This window comes from Ovis aries, chromosome 12 (assembly GCF_016772045.2).
Source record: "Ovis aries strain OAR_USU_Benz2616 breed Rambouillet chromosome 12, ARS-UI_Ramb_v3.0, whole genome shotgun sequence".
Classification (NCBI taxonomy): Eukaryota; Metazoa; Chordata; class Mammalia; order Artiodactyla; family Bovidae; genus Ovis; species Ovis aries.
Genome location: NC_056065.1, coordinates 46,812,900 through 46,830,629, shown reverse-complemented (window position 1 = coordinate 46,830,629; position 17,730 = coordinate 46,812,900).

Sequence of the window (17,730 nt, the reverse complement as noted above, 5' to 3'; positions counted from 1 at the left end):
ACACAGTATGGGGAAGGAGTAAAAACTGTGCTGGGCCAGCATAGCCAGGAAGCATCTCTGCCACAGTGTAGCCTGCCACGCTGGAGCAGGATGCCCTGACCCCTGGCCCAGCCTCACCTCAGACTCCACCTCCCTCCTCCCTGCCAGCATCTCCCAGGAGCTGCTGCCAAAACCACTGGGCACAGCTTAGGTCAGGGCGCCCCCCCTATCATGGGTGGAGGTACCCACCAGCCCTCCAAGGAGTGAGGATGCCATATTCTTGGAAAGTGTATTAGTAGCTCAGCCGTTTCCGACTCTTTCCAATCCCATGGACTGTAGACACCAGGTCTCTCTGTTCTTCACTATCTCCCAGAATTTGCTCAAACTCATGTCCATTGAGTCGAGGCTCATCCTCTATCATGCCCTTCTCCTCCTGCCCTCAACCTTTCCCAGAATCAAGGTCTTTTCCAATGAGTTGGCTCTTCGCATCAGGTGACCAAAGTATTGGAACTTCAGCATCAGTCCTTCCAATGAATACTCAGGGTTAACTTCCTTTTGGATTGACTGGTTTGATCTCACTGCTGTCCAAGGGACTCTCAAGAGTCTTCTCTAGCACCACAGTTTGAAATCATCAATTCTTCAGTGCTTAGCCATCTTTATGGTCCAATTCTCACATCCATACATGGCTACTGGAGAAACACACAAAATCCAAAGATTACCAGTTCAGGAGGTAGAAATTCTCCCCCAAGAATGAACCACAGGGAGCCCATCAGCGGCCAACCCTTGGCATTTGCCTTATTTCTGAGCTTAATCATCAGCTTCCAAAAAGCAAAGTAGTAGAGCAGAGATCAGGAAGGAGACGTCACTCCATCCTAAGTGGTCTCACAAGAAGGGGGCTGGGGAGCAGAGGAGGAGGCAAAAGGGGTTTATAATTTCCATGGGCTGAGCTTGTCTTAGAGCAATGAAAATATTATAAAACTCTCTTCAGAGGCAAGCACGGTACTTTATTAAGTCTGAGCTGCTAATGTGCTTCAGTGCACCATCCAGCCCTTTGTGGCCAGTTTGGGCACAGCTAGGAGGACCTAAATCAGGGATTCCAAGTGCTGGGCAGAGACCCTGGGGATGGACAGCCCTCGGGCACTCTAGCTTGAGGCACCAGCCAACTCTCCTCTCCCGCCCACTCTGGGTAAAAGGGAGGGGGAATATTCTAGCTGTGAATTCATTTGATCGTCACCAGAATCCAATTTTCCTCCTGATGTGGAGGAAATCGTAGGAGAATAATAAGATAGACAAGCAGCAAGCAGGGAGTGATATGAGCACATTATTGGGGACAACTTCATCAGGCAGCTTAAGTAGAATGTAGATCACACTGCCTCCTGCCAAGCCGGCAACAATGGGAGAACCCACCTTCCCCCATCAAGCTGCCTGGGCCCCAGATCCCGCAGGTGCTGTGGGTCCCTGGGACGCTCTAGGACTCCACAATCACTTCCTGACAACCTCTTCTCTGAATTTCACTCTGGTGCCATGGCCAGAGGGAGCCCAACCAGGACCCTTTTGGACAGTTCAGAGCCCAAAGCTCTAAGGGCAAGTGTTTGATGCATTTTGCTGCAGAGGTAGTGAGGACAGATTAATGGACTTGCGAGGGTCCTGAGAGCAGGGCAGGATGGCCCCTTGCAGGAACAGGGGAGCCTCCTGTGCAGAGGGGCAACACTAGACATCGGGGTCACAGGATGACCCCCCTGGCAGGAAGTGGGGGGCTGAGATGCTTGAGCGCGGAGTGGGGCTTCCTGCCCGGACAGCACCCTGCTTGGTGACCAGGCCAGGGAGGAGGCGGGAGGTGACCAACCACAGGCAGCAACTACTAGGGCAAAGCTGGTCCTCCCAACACATTAATTCATTCCTTCTCTCCCTACAGGTCACAGCCTGTGGGGACCCAGGAGGAGCCCCTGCCTCGGGTGGGATTCAGGGCCGGGAGCTGGACCAATGCTCGGCACCTTGGGGCAGAAGCAGGCCGCCGGGAATGCTCTGTCTGACCAGCTGTTCGGATTCTGCCGAGAGCTCCTGGGTGCCAGGATCCACTGGGAGGTGGGACCGTGAGGGGAAGATGTCCTTCGTGAGGGAGTTGCCTGTCTTCCATCCCGTACACAAAGATTCATGGCTGGCAGTGGCGTAAATCCAGCCCCCATGCCATTGCTCATTAACTGGCATATGTATTTATGGAAAAAAGGCCCCTCTAATTAAAGCTGTCACATTAGGGCTTTATGTATCTCACCCAGGCTGAATGCTGAGAGGGCCTTCACTGCCTGTGGAGCTGGCCTCGTTGTTCATAGGAAGCAGAAGGGTGCGGGGACTGGCAACCCTTCTGTCCCCACGGGTAACAAGTCCCCAGCGCCTGGACTCCAGGGGCAGCCCAGTCCCGAGAGAAGCTGCTTTCTCCCACTGCACCCTTGAGCCCCTCCCTGCTTTCTGCAGCAAGGGGCACGCTGCCCCATGGCCCCTAGGCCTCCAGCTCCCTGGGTGCCACCCCTCCTGGCCCAGGACATGCCAGCTTCCCACCACATGGCCAAGCTAAATGGCGAGCCCTCAGGGGTGGGCAGGACCCCAAGGTTTCCTCCCCATGGGGTCCCTAGGGCCTCACCCATTTGTCCCCACAACTCTTGGGTGGAAATGTTAGCTCACCCTGGCCCTGCCTGGGTCACCCTCTCCTGCCCACCACCACACATTCTCAGCATAAGCTTCCTCCTCCAGGGATACTCCAGTCTACTCCAGCCCTGCTCAGATTCCCATTGCCCCGTGCTCACCGCGAGCATCTCAGCTCCACGTCAGGAGTGAGTTTCACCCACTGCTACTGAACAGCATGGAACAGGGGCATGTTTGCCTCCCTTTCCTCAGCCCTAGTCACAGAGCACTCTCAGGATCACTGGAAGCTTCCCTGGAGCAACCCCAGCAGAAACCAACATTGCAGACCACATCGTCCCCACCAAAGTCTCCCCCTGTGGCAAGAGTTCACAAAGCCCAGCTCCATCAGCAGCCCCATACAGCTGCATCTTCCAAGAGTTCCTTCCCTACTTACCTGGCAGTTGCTTGACAGAGCATGAAGCAGAGCCACAAGTGTGACTTCAGAATCATGAGCAAAAAAGAAATGTTGCTGTTGTAAGCCACTGAGTTTGGGGGATGTTTGTTTTGCAGCATTGTTTTAGCATGAAGCTGCCTAATACACCCCTCTTCTTCCCACCATCTCTGAACCAGCTGAGACAAAGGAGTCATCAGGCTGATGGAAACAAATGTCAGGTTTCTACTGAGGAAGGTGAGTTCAAGGCAATGGCTTAGGTGAGGGCAACACCAGCTTCCTGACACTCCCCAGACATGAGAAGAATCATCAGCCTGTCCCAGGTAGAGACATGCCAACCAAAGCACAAGCTCACAGCAGGCTGGCAAGTCCCCGAGACAGAGGGCGATGGGGACAAGCTGAGCTGCCCAGACCCAGGGCTCCTCCCAAAGTCTCCAGTCAAGGGTTCTCAACACTCTCCTGGGGAGCCCCCTCCCCAGAAGAGAAGGAAACAGGGCCAACTGCATTGTTTGCAGGGCCCCCAGCAAAAAGTCCTAGAGGAGAAAATGACAACCCACTCCAGTATTATTGCCTGGAACATCCCACGGACAGAGGAGTCTGACAGGTTACAGTCTATGGGGTCGCAAAGATTCAGGCGCAACTGAGCACGCACTCCTGCCTGCAGCAAAATGAAAACATGGGGCCCCTTTTAGAAAAGTGTTAAGAATTTCAAGACAGCAATGGCAGGGCATTAACCAAGTATGGAGCCCTCCTGAGCACAGGCCCCCAGGTGACTGCCTGTCACACTACCATGAGACCTTCCCAAGTGAAGGTGTCTCCACCACCGTCACCACCATCACGCACCCAGCCTGGGCTGGATGGTGGCTGGTTGACTTTCTCCCTGCACAGAGGGGCTTCAGAACCATAGGCACTCAGAGGCCAAGATCTGGGTGATAGTTCAGTCTTTCCAACCTGGGTTTCAATCCCTGGACTTGAAAAAGATGGGCCTGTTCCTGTCTCCTTGGGCCGGGGACATATCCTCAAAGGATGGGGCCAGGAAGTCACCCAACTCCCAGACAGTTAACGTTTCCTGCAGATGTTGGGGACCTTGTTCAGCACCTCCCCCTATCTGAAAAGAGTCACAGGGCAGTGCTCAGAGGGCAGCACTCCACTCCCCAGGCACCTTCTCCCAACTCCAGCCCCACACACTGGAGAAAGTTAATCAGAATCCCATTCAGTACACCCGGAAGTCTCCTGAGGGCTGATCCCTGAACAAAGCCAGCCTCCCTCATCCAAGGTGAAAAACCCAAAGACCCAGGGGGACAAATCTTTGCCAGGTTCCCAGCATCACGGTTCTGGGCATGTTCCACTTCCTCCACTGTTCTGCATGGAATATCTTAGCTACACTGTGAGTGAGCACCTGGAAATCACAGTTCCCAATCACATATCATCTGCACGTGACTCCAGAGCTGTCCATCTAACTCTGATCCATATGTCTCATGCAAACCTAATTGTCTCTGCAGCTTTAGACAGTGACGCGTATCCACCCTCAGACACGTCTGGCTCATGGTAGCTGAGGAAAGTCCAGGCCTCATCCATAATCCTTAAGAAATATTATTATCCTAGGAAAATTATTCAGTTAATCTACTTTAATAACCCTGTGTAGGGCCCTTGATATACTGTAGTCTTTACAGGATTCATTTCAAAATATTACCTGTCACTTTCCAACCAACTGAAGCAACAGGGAGGTGCCCAGCGTGGTCTCTGAGAGGGGTGCCCATTCGTCAGCTTAATATGCCATAAAGAGCAGTGACATTGCTCCCCTCAGGGCAGAAATCTCCCTGAGTCTCGGCAGGGCTTTAAGGAAGCAGAAAGGAAGAGCAGTGAGAGGCTCCTGCCAACATCCAAGGCCCTTCCTTGCCCAAGGAGGGCACTGATGAGTGTCTGTGCCTGGGGCCCACCTCACCTCTCCCAGAAGACCAGGGCCAGCTCTGCCCAACACCCAGAGAAGCCAGGGCCAGCCTCCATCAGCCTGCTGGCCTCGGGTTCTGTAATTAAGGAGTGGTGACCTGGCTGTGGGCTTCCCAGGTGGCTCAGTGCCAAAGAATCCGCCTGCTAAGCAGAAGATGCAAGTTCAATCCCTGGTTGGGAAGATCCTCTGGAGAAGGAAACAGCAACCCACCCTAGTATTCTTGCCTGGAGAAGCCCGTGGACAGAGGAGCCTGGTGGGCTACAGTTCTTGGCTCGCAGAGTTGGACATGACTGAGCAATTGAGCACAAATGCTGGACCTGGCTGCATAGACAAAGAGATGTATCTGGGGTGGAAGGACAGCAGCTGGCCCATCAGCAGTCTCTGGGACACAGCTGTTAAATGAAGGAAGGAACCAACCAGCCATCTGACACAGCCTCCAGGAAGGGCCACAGGTACGCACTTGCTGGCCTTCAGGGTCGGGTGCCCAGGGAGACTGGCAGGTGCTGAGACCATGTTCCATTATCTACACATCCCATCATGCTAACACTCACCTCCGTCTCTCCCCGGAGGCCCCAGCCTATAGCTCCTGCAGCCTGCAGCACCGAGGACCAGCTGTCACAGCTGCAGCCTAAGCCCGTGGGGTCTGGGAGAGGTCCTGGGGGCAGCTTCTAACTGCCGTCTAGCCCTGTGCTCCCTCAGGGCGCCAATCTCAGATCTCTTCCAGGCCGTGCTGCTTCCAGAAATAAATCGTTTCCAGCAGTGTCTGTTTCCAAATCCTCATTGATTTTTGTCTCTGTTTTCCCAGCTTCCTGTCACAACGGGGTATTCCGGGTGATGGATCAGAACTCACCCTGCACTAAGAGCCTCTTCAAAGTCATTCGAAGCAGTACCCGGGCCCGGGGCTCCCGACAGCTTTGGGGAGGGTTTAGGAGAGGGGGTAGCGTGGAGGCCTCTCCCCTTACTCCCCCAGGCAAAGGCACCATACGTGGGTCCCGTGAGATGGGCTGCAGGGTCCACCTGACTCAGATCCAAGTACCCCCTCTCGCATGACCTTGGACAAGCCACCCAACCTCAGGGCCTCAGAAGCCTCACCTGCCAGTCCCAGGGGCCCAGGACCAAACACGACACAGCAGGCTGTGGTCCAGGGTGGCCTGGCCACTCATGGCATCAAGGACCACACTCTCCACTCTTCTGTTCAGGCTGTGGCCTCTGCATCCCCAGCCCCCAGGAGGGAAGAGGAGTCGGCATCCTGTCCTAGGGGTACATGTCCCCCTCTTCCTGCTTGGAACAGCCCTGCCCACCCAGGCTCTCTCTCCTGCCAGGCAGGACTCCAAACACCTGACATGGGATCTCAATCCTACAGCACCCACAAGGCTGCAGTGCTGTTTTCCCGTCTTACAGGGAAGGAAGTCGAGGCTCAGAGAGGTGAAGAGCTTGCTGACGTCACCCAGCTGGTGAGTGACAGGCAGTGAGGGGCAGAGATCAGCTTAGAAGAAGGCCATGCCACTTACATCATGAAGTGCTCATCCAGGCTGGTGGACAAGAAGGCTGAGGCTTGGAATGTTTGGCCAGTTGCCTGGGTGGGAGGTGAGAGGAGCAGGGGCCAGGGTCTCCCTCCTGGCTCCATCCTGGACCTTCCAAGCTGCTTCTCTGATGCCAGGAAGCCTGCTGTGCACGCTAGCCATGGGGATAGAAGGGGCAGTGGAGAGCAGGTGCCGCCCAGACTCGAGCAAGCGGGCCTGAGCAGCTTCCCTGAGACCTGACTCACAATTTTGTCCTGACTCTAGAGAGAGAGGGCAGTCAGGACCCCCACAGACCCTGTCTGGGTACCCCAGACACAAGTCCAGAGAGTGGCAATTACAGAGGCTTGGAGCTACTGGGAGGGAGTAAGGGGCTTCGAGCTGGCACCACCTGTCCCTAAGACCTCTAGTGAGTGTTGAAGAAGACAGTGGAGGCCCAGCATCTCCTCCTGTTCAGGAAATGACCAAGAAGAGCAGAGAGCACAAGAGGAGGTGCCCAGCAAGGCGTGCAGGGTGCAAGTTGTGGGGAGACTGGCCCGTCAGCTCCCTTCTGGGCCCCAGAGCCCAGCTCTGCAGAGACGCAGTGACCAGAGTTGTCCGCAGAGGATGGGGCAGCGGCCAGGCCGATTGGAGCCCTGAGGCCAGGTGGACAGAGCCTCTAGGCCCCAGTTTTCCACTTCTGATTCCCAAGGCATCTTGTCTTGTAGCTAAGAGCTCAGCCACCAGTCTAGCACCTCACAGCCTGCCTCAAACCAGAAAGAGACTCCAACATGGCAGGTTGTGGGGGTGAGGGTGAGGGTGAGGTTACTGTGGCTTGGGGGTGCCAGGACAGAGACAGACTAGGGGAGAGACATCACGCTAGGGAGGGAGAGAGAGACACACAGCATGCGAGGCCCTTGCAGAGAGGAGCAGAGTGATGGGGCAGATGAGGGAGCATAAGAGAGGAGACAGGTGCCCAGGAGGATGGGGTGGGCTGGGCACCTTTGACAAGGATGCCCCTGCAAGTCCAGGCCTCTCAGTTCATGACCAATTGGGACAGTGAGTGGAGAGGCCAGGGCTGGGGTGGTGCTCAGGTTGAGTTTGAGTTAAATGCAAGACCCTGGTTAGAAGCGTCAAGCCCCCCCCTTAGCGCAGCAGCCTCAAGGAAAGTTGTGAGATGGTGTTTGAGTCCCTCAGTTCTGCTCTTTGAGGATCATTTGGTACATGAACGCCAAAGATGGGGGTGGGAGGAAGCGCTACAAAGGAAATCAAACAGAAGCAGCTTCCCAAGTGAGCACGTTCGTCACAAGAGATGACAGCCAGAAACTGAGAGGCTTTGTCCCAACTCGCTTCGGAGAAACACCAGCTGAGTGTCTGCTACCAGCCTGGCCCTGGGGGCCAGCCAGCAGCACCTTGAAGATGGACCAGAGCCTCCTCACTACCTGGAGTTGAGATTCACCTGCCCTCTCAAGCTCCATCTCCAGTCTAATTGTTCAGTGTACTTAAAAAGGAGTTGAGCCGTGGAAACAGCCAGGTGTGGAGTCCAGCCCCAAGGCCACAGAAGCGGAGCACAGAACCGAGGTCACCTCTGAGGCTGACTGTGCCCCTCGGCAGTGGTTGCCAAAAGCCCCCTGATTATCGCCCTATAGTGCCCTAACCAATCACCTAATGCCAACCTTCCAGCAGGAATATTCTTTGTCTCAAGGCTATAAAAGTTGGCTACTAACCCACTAAAAGCCTCAGGTCTCCCTTGAGCCAGCCCACTGTTCTAACAGTGTCTGGTTGATTCTCCCTGGCCTGTTAGGAGGTCGGCCCACTGCACTCTCAGTGCCCTGATTATCTCTGCTCCTTGTTCTTAATAAACTCACTCCCTTCTGAAATGCTCTGTGTCTGGAAGATCTTTTCCAACTCACATTCAGACTGCCACAACACCAGGCTCCATGACCAGCTGGCCCCGACTCGCCCAGCAAGCCATCCGGGCAGCAGCACGCCCACTCCACACCCAGCTCCAGGCTGTTGGCACCTTCCAGCCCCTTGGCAGTCTGGAGGGACGTCCCTGCTGTTATCCGGCGGGAGGAAGGGGTTTAGCCCCAGCTCTGCCTCTGGAGCATCGGGTCTGGCACCACTGGTGCCGGGACCTGCAGGCTGAGCTCTGGGATCTTCCCGCACCCTTGACCGGTCAGTCTCCTGACCCTCCTGCATCCCAGCTGTAAGTTCAGAAGGAAACATGGAGATGCTGGCAGGCCTGGCAGACCCTCTGTCCATCCCCGTTCAGTCACTGCTGGCAGCCTGCTGCAGACACCCTCAGGTCACCATCCAGTCTGCTCAAGGCTGATCAGACCTTCAGGAGCAGCTGGGTGTGGATGAAGTTGGAAGGGGAGTGACCCGGCCTTGTCATTCTCGATGGCCCATCACTGGACATTTTCTCCTGCAGCCCAGGTGAGCCCGCTGACCACAGTGGAAGCACCCTGATGTCTCTCCCTCCGAGGACCCCTTCCCTTCCTCTGCTGGACACACCAGCTCCCTCCAGTCTGAGAGCTGCGAGGCCCCACTGCACAGGAATGAGTCCCAGGAGCACTGGAGGGCTCGAGTTGTTGTTCAGTCACTAAGTCATGTCCAGCTCTTTGCAACCCCATGAACTGCAGCATGTCAGGCTTCCCCTTCACTGTCTCCCAGAGTTTGCTCAAACTCACGTCCATTGAGTTGATGATGCCATCCAACCATTTCATCCTCCGTTGTCCCCTTCTCCTGTCCTTGCTCTTTTCCAGCATCAGGGTCTTTTCCAATGAGTTCCACCAGGTGGCCAAAGTATTGGAGCTTCAGCTTCAGCATCAGTCCTTCCAGTGAATATTCAGGGTTGATTTCCTTTAGGATTGACTGGTTTGATCACATTGCTGTTCAGGGGACTCTCAAGAGTCTTCTGTAACATCACAGTTCAAAAGTACCACTTCTTAGGCACTCAACCTTCTTTATGGTCCAACTCTCACATCTGTACATAAGTACTGGAGGCTTGAGACCAGCCTGCAAAACAGTTTTGATGCAAATACACAGCCATTGGGATTCAGGAACCCAGAACTTCTCTTCACAGATTTATCAATACTTTGTATTTCCTTCCTGAAAAGGCCCCAAGGTCTGGGCTACAAGACTCAGGAACCCTATTTCTCAGAACCCATCTTGGCTTGTTGAGTAGGGCCATCAGATTCCCCTGAGACCAGTGCCCCTTGAGATATTAGAGACCTTCGTTTTGTTCATGGCGTGAGCGGCAAACTGAGCGCAGCTAGTGCTTCAGGAGGATTAACCCCACTGGCGACACACAGCTGGACCAGTAGATCCAGCAACATTCCTGAGGAGCCAGGGTTAAAAATATAAGGGTGCTTCCTGGTGAAGTTAGTCATAGTGGGGCTGTGCCTGGGGCCATGAGCCCCATTACTGTGAGAAATGGTCAAACAGGATTCATAAAGATACATGTGAACTTTAACAGAGCAATCTTGTGGAAAAGTACAACCTCCCCTCACCCCACCCATCATCACTAAAGGACAAAATCCAGACTCTTTGATTCCAAAACCCTGCCGAGAAGCAGTTTCCAGAGAGACTTCCCTGGAACCCAGGTTCTGCAGGGTGTTCCTCAGACAGGGCACTGTGGTTGCATAAGTTCATGTGGTGATAACACATTGACAGCATCTTCTTTAAAAACAAGGCCAAAACAAAGATAGTCCTATGGAGCATTTTACTAGAAAGCCTGGCCCAGTACATTAGAACGAGCAAGAAAAATAAAGAAGAGATAAGAACTGGACTATAAGGAAAGCTGAGCACCAAAGATTTGATGCTTTTGAACTGTGGTGTTGGAAGAGACTCTTGAGAGTCCCTTGGACTGCAAGGAGATCAAACCAGTCGATCCTAAAGGCAATCAGTCCTGAATATTCTTTGGAAGGACTGATGCTGAAACTGAAACTCCAATACTTTGGCCACCTGATTGCAAAGAACTGACTCCTTGGGAAAGACCCTGATGTTGGGAAAGATTGAAGGCAAGAGGGGAAGGGGACAACAGAGGATGAGATGGTTGGATGGCATCACTGACTCGGACATGAGTTTGAGTAAGCTCCAGGTGTTGGTGACAGACAGGGAATCTTGGCATGCTGCAGTCCGTGGGGTCACAAAGAGTCAGACATGACTGAGTGACTGAACTGAACTGAAGGACTAGACAGGGAAGAAGAAGGCTGTCGGGATCACGGATGATGTGAGTATTCACACGGCCATCCTAATACACCCCTACAGCCAAAGAATTACAATTAATAAGCTAGTTTAGCCATGTTGCCAGTTATAGAACAAACACAAATGGCAACTGTGTTCTTGAGACCAGCCTAGAGTTTTAAAAGGAAAATTTTTTTAAAGATACCATTTCATTATATAGTGGTTTCAAAAGTATTCACTGTAGTATTCTTTAAACCATATTTAAGTTGTAAATACTCTTCTGAATGTGTATTTTAAAACAAAAACTTTAAATGTGTATGGTAAGACATTAGCAAGAAGTATTAATAAATATGTAAGACTCAGCAAGATCTGTATGCTATATTTTGAGAAGATTGCTAGGAGACAGAATTAAATGAGCAAATAGAATGTTATCCCATGTGGATGTAAAACTACATATATTTATGCACAAAATGCATAAAAATTTCCCAGAAGGATCCAAAAGAAATGGTAGTTTCCTCTGGGAAGTGTTACTGGAAGCTGTGGTTGGAGGAGAGAATATTCAAATTTTTATTTTATACTCTTCAGTATTGTTTGAATATTTTTACAAAGTGCATGTATAACTTTAAAAATAAAAAGATGTTTTCACAGTGTGAGGTCTTAGAATCTCATGCTTGGACTTATTTCTTTACTAGGGTCCTACAATTGATTCTAATTAAGGAAAACATTAAGTAACATTTTCCAATTAGCTCACAAACCATTTTCAGCCTGTGGTAGAATGCACGTTTGTTCTTCACTGGGGACATTGCTATTATTAAAAGCTTATAAAAAGAACAAAATAAATAAAAAGATGTTTCAATTTTTAGGGGACCTAGTAAATTCAATAGTAGGATCAGCCGTACAGAGCATTCACGGGAGAGCATAAAAGTACAAGAAAATGTTTTTGATTACAGCATTTTATTGGAGGAAAATTGGGAACATCTCAAGTCCCATCACAGGGGAATAGCTTGAAAGATGGACCTCTGTGTGAGCAGAAGATCTGGCAGCAAACAGGAGCCACCTCAAACAAGCAGGGTTTGGGAACCATCTACAGAGAAGCAGCAGGCTTGCAAACTGCCCATACAGCAGCCAGAGGCAGTGTTGAAAGAGGTTGGGCCAGGATATGGGTGTGGGGGTGACAGGCATGGTCATGCTGTTTAGAATCATGGAACAAGAGGCAGCCACCAGGACAGATACCACGAGGACAGGCAGCAGCCAAAGGCTGGGCTGAGGAGGGGGCAGAGGCTGGCGGAACATGCCTCCTTGACTTCAGGAAACCAGATGGGGGAACCCTGGTGTGGCCAAGCAGTCAGAGAAAAGAGGACAGAGTGGCTGTGGACACGGCTTCTTAGGGGCCACAGGTAAGCTTGAAAGTGAGGTGTCTGTGGAACAGAAGAGAGAATAGTGGAGTGGGTTGGGGAAGGGAGAGAGGCTTTAGACACTGGCTGTAGGCAACACTGGCAAGATTTTCTGTGCAGAGGAACAGAGAAGGTGGTAGCCAGAGAGGAGAACAGGCAAAGAAATGGCTTTTCTTGTCAAGATGGGTGATGGAGAATGACTGTGTGCAGAATGTTCCAGAAGAGACAGAAGGACAGGAGTGAGGCCCTCTGGAGTTAGAGGGGTGGGATTCGGGCCCCCATGGGGGCCAGGACACCTGGCCCTTGGTTGGGGAAGGGGAGGCACAGGCCAGGTCACAGATCATAGTGGGACCACAGGAAGGTTCTGGTTTGCTGGCTTCTCTTTTTCTCCATGAAGAACAAGGCCAGGTTAGCAGCTGACTCTGAGGGTGGGAGCTGGGAGGTTTGAGAAGAAAGGAGCAGGGGTGGGCCGCTCACTCAGGATCCTGGAGAAAGGATGGACCAGGAAGGCACGGTAGGCCCATGTGCCTGTGGCCCATTTGAGAGTTGGGGCCACACATACAAGGAGAAACCCAGCACGTGGCCGAGCCTGCCTCCCTGTTCTGCTGCCAGGGGCAGACAGAGGGGCACTCTGCCCAGCGGTTGTAATGACCAGTGATCTCAGGGCTTCAGGGTGTGGTGGCAATGATGGGAAAAGGCAGTGAAAACAAGAGGCAAGAGAAGGGGCTGAGATGCAGAGGCAGGGGTGGAATGAGCATGAGGGCGGCAGCCAGAGGTCAGTGTCATGAGCTGAACTGTGTCTTCCAAGTTCATCTGCTGAGGTCCTAACCCCCAGGACCTCAGAGTGCGACTGTACTTGGAGACGGGGTCTTAAAGGTGGTTAACTAAAATGAGGCCCTAAGAGTGAGTCCTAATCAAATAGGATTCCTGTCTTTATAAGGAGAGATAATCACGCTATAGATAAATACAAAACAGACCATAGGAAGACCTAGGGAGAAGACAGCCAGGCACAAGACAAGGAGAGACCTCAGGAGAAACCAGGCAGCCAGCGCCTTGATCTTGGTCTTCCAGCCTCCAGGACTAATAGAGAACTGATTTTATGTGGTATGTGTTAGGACAGGTGACTAACCAGATGGGAGGAAGCAGTGTCTGGGGCCACGCAGGCTAGTGAATTGTGAGGTCAAGGTGTGAGATGGTCATCCCCTGCCCTCACGACCTCCTAGAAAAACCACAAGCCCTGTCGAGCACTGTGCACCTCAGAGAGATATGGATGATGACATCTACACACACAAATCCACATTCACTTTCTTTGGCCTGGATGTGTGCAAGGCCTGCAATCAGTGTGAAGGACACAGCTCCCAGGGTGGGTACTGCACTCCGTGCTCTCTGGTGGGATGGCAGTGGTGTTTGGGACAGTCCCGAGGCTACCACACTGGACCTGTATGGCCCTGAGCTCCTCCTCTGCATGAACTCCAGATCCTCACAAGATCCGAACTGATAGGAGCTCCTAGACCCTTCCCAGGGCCCCACCTCGCAAAGGAGACCAAGTGGCCTCCAGCCTGCCTGGCCACAGCCCAGGCAGGATTCAGGCCCACCTGGATCCAAGTCCTGCCCACACCCACTGCACAGTCAAGGTCAACGGAGAGGGTGGACAGAGCCAAGAGAGAGTTCTGGGCCTGCAGCTTCCGCAGGATTTCCACCCGTCTCCTGCACTGAAGGATGGAAGCAGGGAGGCCAGGGAGCAGGTGTGCTGGTGTCACTCCTGCCAGCTATGGGGCCTTGGGCTGGAGGCTGTGAGAAGCAGAAGGGCAGCGGGAGGAGGCGTGCCCTGACGGAGGATCTGGAAGGACAGTCTTGCCTGCAGCCCGGGGCCCTTGCCCAGCCTTGGTGACCCCAGCGCTTCCCCCTGACCTGGCGTCCCAGCTGAGCCTCAGACCAACCTTCTGCACACTCAACTTTTGGACTCAGGGAGGCTGTTCTGACTGTTCTCTTCCCTGCAATGTCCTTAGAGCCCCCGTTTTAGTGACTTTGTCTCCTGGAGAAGAGCTCATCACTTTTCAAGGTTGAATTCTTGCAATGAAATTTATCCTTAGACCTTGATTCACAGATCAGTTCAGGATGCTGACAACAGAGATGACAGACACGCAAGGCTGACGCTGCTTCTCCGAGCAGCCCCACTGCTGCAGGAAGCCACCTGCCAGGGGGTCGGGATGGGGGTGGTCACCCTGTCAGTGAGTCACTCCTTAGATTTACACTGGGCCCTCCCTCCCAGGGACTAGAAATCCATGATTCACTGGTCACATGGACACTTAAGACCCCTGGGGCTGCCATCACAAATGGCCACAAACTTGGCGGCTTCCTACAACACAAGTGTATCTTCCCACAGCTCTGGAGGCAGAAGTCCAAATTCCAGGTGCGGACGGACTGGTTGCTTCTGGCGGCTCTGAGGAAGAAGGGGTCCCCAGCTCCTGTCCTATGTCCTGGTGACCCCAGGAATCCTTTGTGGTCCTGGGCCACCATCACTCTGATCTCTGCCTCCACCATCTCATGACCTTCTCTGTGTGTCCTTTTCTGTTTCTTAGAAGGACACTCACTGGATTTAGGGACCACCCAAACCCAGCATGGGCTCCCCTGGTGGCTCAGACGGTAAAGAACCAACCTGCAATGCAGGAAACACTGGATCAGGAAGATCCTCTGGAGAAGGAAATGGCAACCCACTCCAGTATTCTTGCCCGGAGGACCCCATGGATAGAGGAGCCTGGCGGGCTACAGTCCATGGGGTCGCAAGAGTCAGACATGACTGAGAGACTACACACACAAATCCAATATGACTCCATCTCAGTCCTTACTTTAAAGGCATCTGTAAAGACCGTGTTCCCAAATAAGGTCACCTTTTGAGGTTTCTGGGTGGACATGAATTTTGTAGGGACACTATTCACCTCACTGCAGGTGGGGTGACTTCCTCACATCACCCTGTGACTTGCACTTGACTCTCAGGTCCCCCCTAACAGCCTTGGAGGGGCGAGGAGTGGTGTGGTGACACTGGTGGCGTGCGGCTGGCTGTCCCCAGGCGGGCACCCCCGACACAGAGAGCAGGCGCCTTTGTCCCTGCTCCCGTGACAGCTCAGACCTGGCTCTGCTGTGGGAGCAGGGGAGCCACAAAAGACCATGTGTCATTGCCAGCAGACGTGGCCTCATGACAAGGTTTCTGCTACACGTGGCATCCCACCCCCTCCACCAGCAGGAAGGGCCTCCGAACTCTCTCTCCCCCAGACTCAACGGCCGCATCCCACACAGGTCCAGGGAGACCCCACAGTGCTCAGGTCACACCAGACAGGCCCACTTGAATGCTTATTCTCGAATGCTCCTCTCCTGCTTATTCTTTGCAAAGGTCTCAGCACACATCTCTGAAAATAAAACTAAAACTGCTGCAACCCAGATCAGGGGTCAGAGTTGCACGCACCCCAACCCTCTCCAACCAGGAGGAGAAAAGGCTGATGAGGAAACAGAATGGCTGTTTTCCCCAACCTCATCGTACCTGAGGCAACAATTTTAAAAGGCACCTTAATTTATTTCAAAAAAGAGACAAACATAGCATTAAATCATTATCAGATGTGAGCACAGCAAAGCCGCTAATCTGGCTTTTATTTGACTCTATTTAGTTAAAAGTAGCTTTCTGCCGGGGTAGGAGGAGGACAGGCAGGAAAGAAGAAATAAAATAATACTACTAAAAAATGCCCTTGATGGAAATGATAAGGTTCCCTTTGAAAGATGGTGCGTCTCTGTGCGTGGGGAGAAGGCAGCAGCTCCCAGCCCTTCAGAGATCCGGGAGGCGGCTGGGCCCGGCTTTCTTATGTAAATCACCCACCACCACGCTGCCAGCAGTGCCAGCTGGCCCTGGGACTGACTACTAGGAAGACAGAAGCCAGACGGAAACACTAGTCCACATCTCGGGAGCCGGTGCAGAACACCTGGAGATCATAGAGGAAGGAAGAAGGCCCATCTTTCGCAACCCAGCGTTGCACAGTGTACCTGACTCGGGGTTTGGGACCCAGCAGAAGAGCCCCAAGATGGCGGATCACAGCCATGGGTTTTATTTAATGTTGAAAATTTATCACAAAACAAATCTTGGTTCTTTGTGAGAAAAAGGAAAGAGAAAGAAAGAACCAGAAAAAGAAAATGCGCAGAATGGCATTAAGTTTCCTTTTTAAATTTTTTTAAATTTTGACTCTGCTGGGTCTTTGTTGCTGTGCGTGGGCTTTCTCTAGTTTTGGCGAGCGGCTCTCTTGTTGAGGAGCATGAGCTCTAGAGGACACAAGCTCAGTGGCTGTGGTACACCGGCTTAGTCGCCCTGAAGCATCTGGGATCTTCCTGGACCAGGGATTGAATCTGTGTCCCCTGCATTGGCAGACGAATTCTTAACCACTGGATCACCAGGGAAGTCCCAGCATAAATTCTTGACAAGCTCAAGCCCCACCCTGTGCTCGATCCTCACTCCCCGGAGGGGCTTCAAATCCTCACCTGTGCCCAAGAGAGGGCTCTGTGTGCCAGAGTGACTGAAGACCACAGTCCCCAGGGGAGGAGGTTTGGCATGAGAAGAAAGGCAGAGGAAAGCTCCTCAGCGTGTAGAGAACCTGCTTTTCAGACTTAAAAAAGCATAGACCACCTTCCCACCCCAGCTGAGCCCAGCTTCACCAGCCCCAGCCTTCATGGCACCGAGGCCATGGTCACTGGAAGAAGGCAGGCCACTAATTCAGCCCCCAGTCCTGGTCCTGAGGCAGAGTGGCTGTCCTCCCCAGCCCCGTCACCCGTATTCAGCCAAGCACCAGCTCGCCCCATGAGCCTGAGACCCTCCCAGCCCCGGCACCTCTGCTGGCTTCCTTCTCACCCACCCTCCTCTGAAGCAACTCCTTTCTTTCTGCCCCCTCCCTGCCCTACTCCTGCTTTTCCTCTGATGGACTCTATCACCGCCCGATCATCGATGCTATAGCCTAGTGGTGTCTAAGCACCACCAGGAGGTCAACTCCTGACCTGCGGCAGGGATGGGGGGTCATCTCAGGGCACCACAATGTCCTAACTCATGCACGAGCTGGCCAGGAGTGCCCACAATCCAGGTCAGATGGATGAATGAATGAAGTAACGAGGGAGTGACGATAGACAGCCAGCACCCGTGGCTGATGGTCTCTCTCCTGCCAAGGCCCCTCGCTGCTTCCTCGAGTGCTCAACCTCCCCTGGCTCCTGCAAACCTGCAGCCTGAGGGCCCCCCAGGCACACCAAGGAGAAGCGCCCTCCCCTCTACTTCCAGTCAGGGCAGGACTGCCACCAGTCTCTCCACACGGCTTGCTGGGACAGTGGCCTGAGCTACACAAGGGCCTGTAGGGCTCCCTTCCCAGTCTCTGTTTAATAGACTAGACGTGAGGTAGGGAAGCAGCTGGGCCACCATTTTGCATGGATGGAACGAGCTCCTGGAGGCTCTGCTTCTAGGAAAAGAGCAGCCCCTTGACTTTCCAGTTCTTAGAAGCATCTGGAAATGGGAGGAGATGAAAGCAAAGGATCCTATGCCCCCCGACCCCCTGCAAAGGTGCACCCCCTCCCCACTTCCTACTCCTCCACCTCCTTGGCCCCCAGGATAGAAAGCAACTAGGC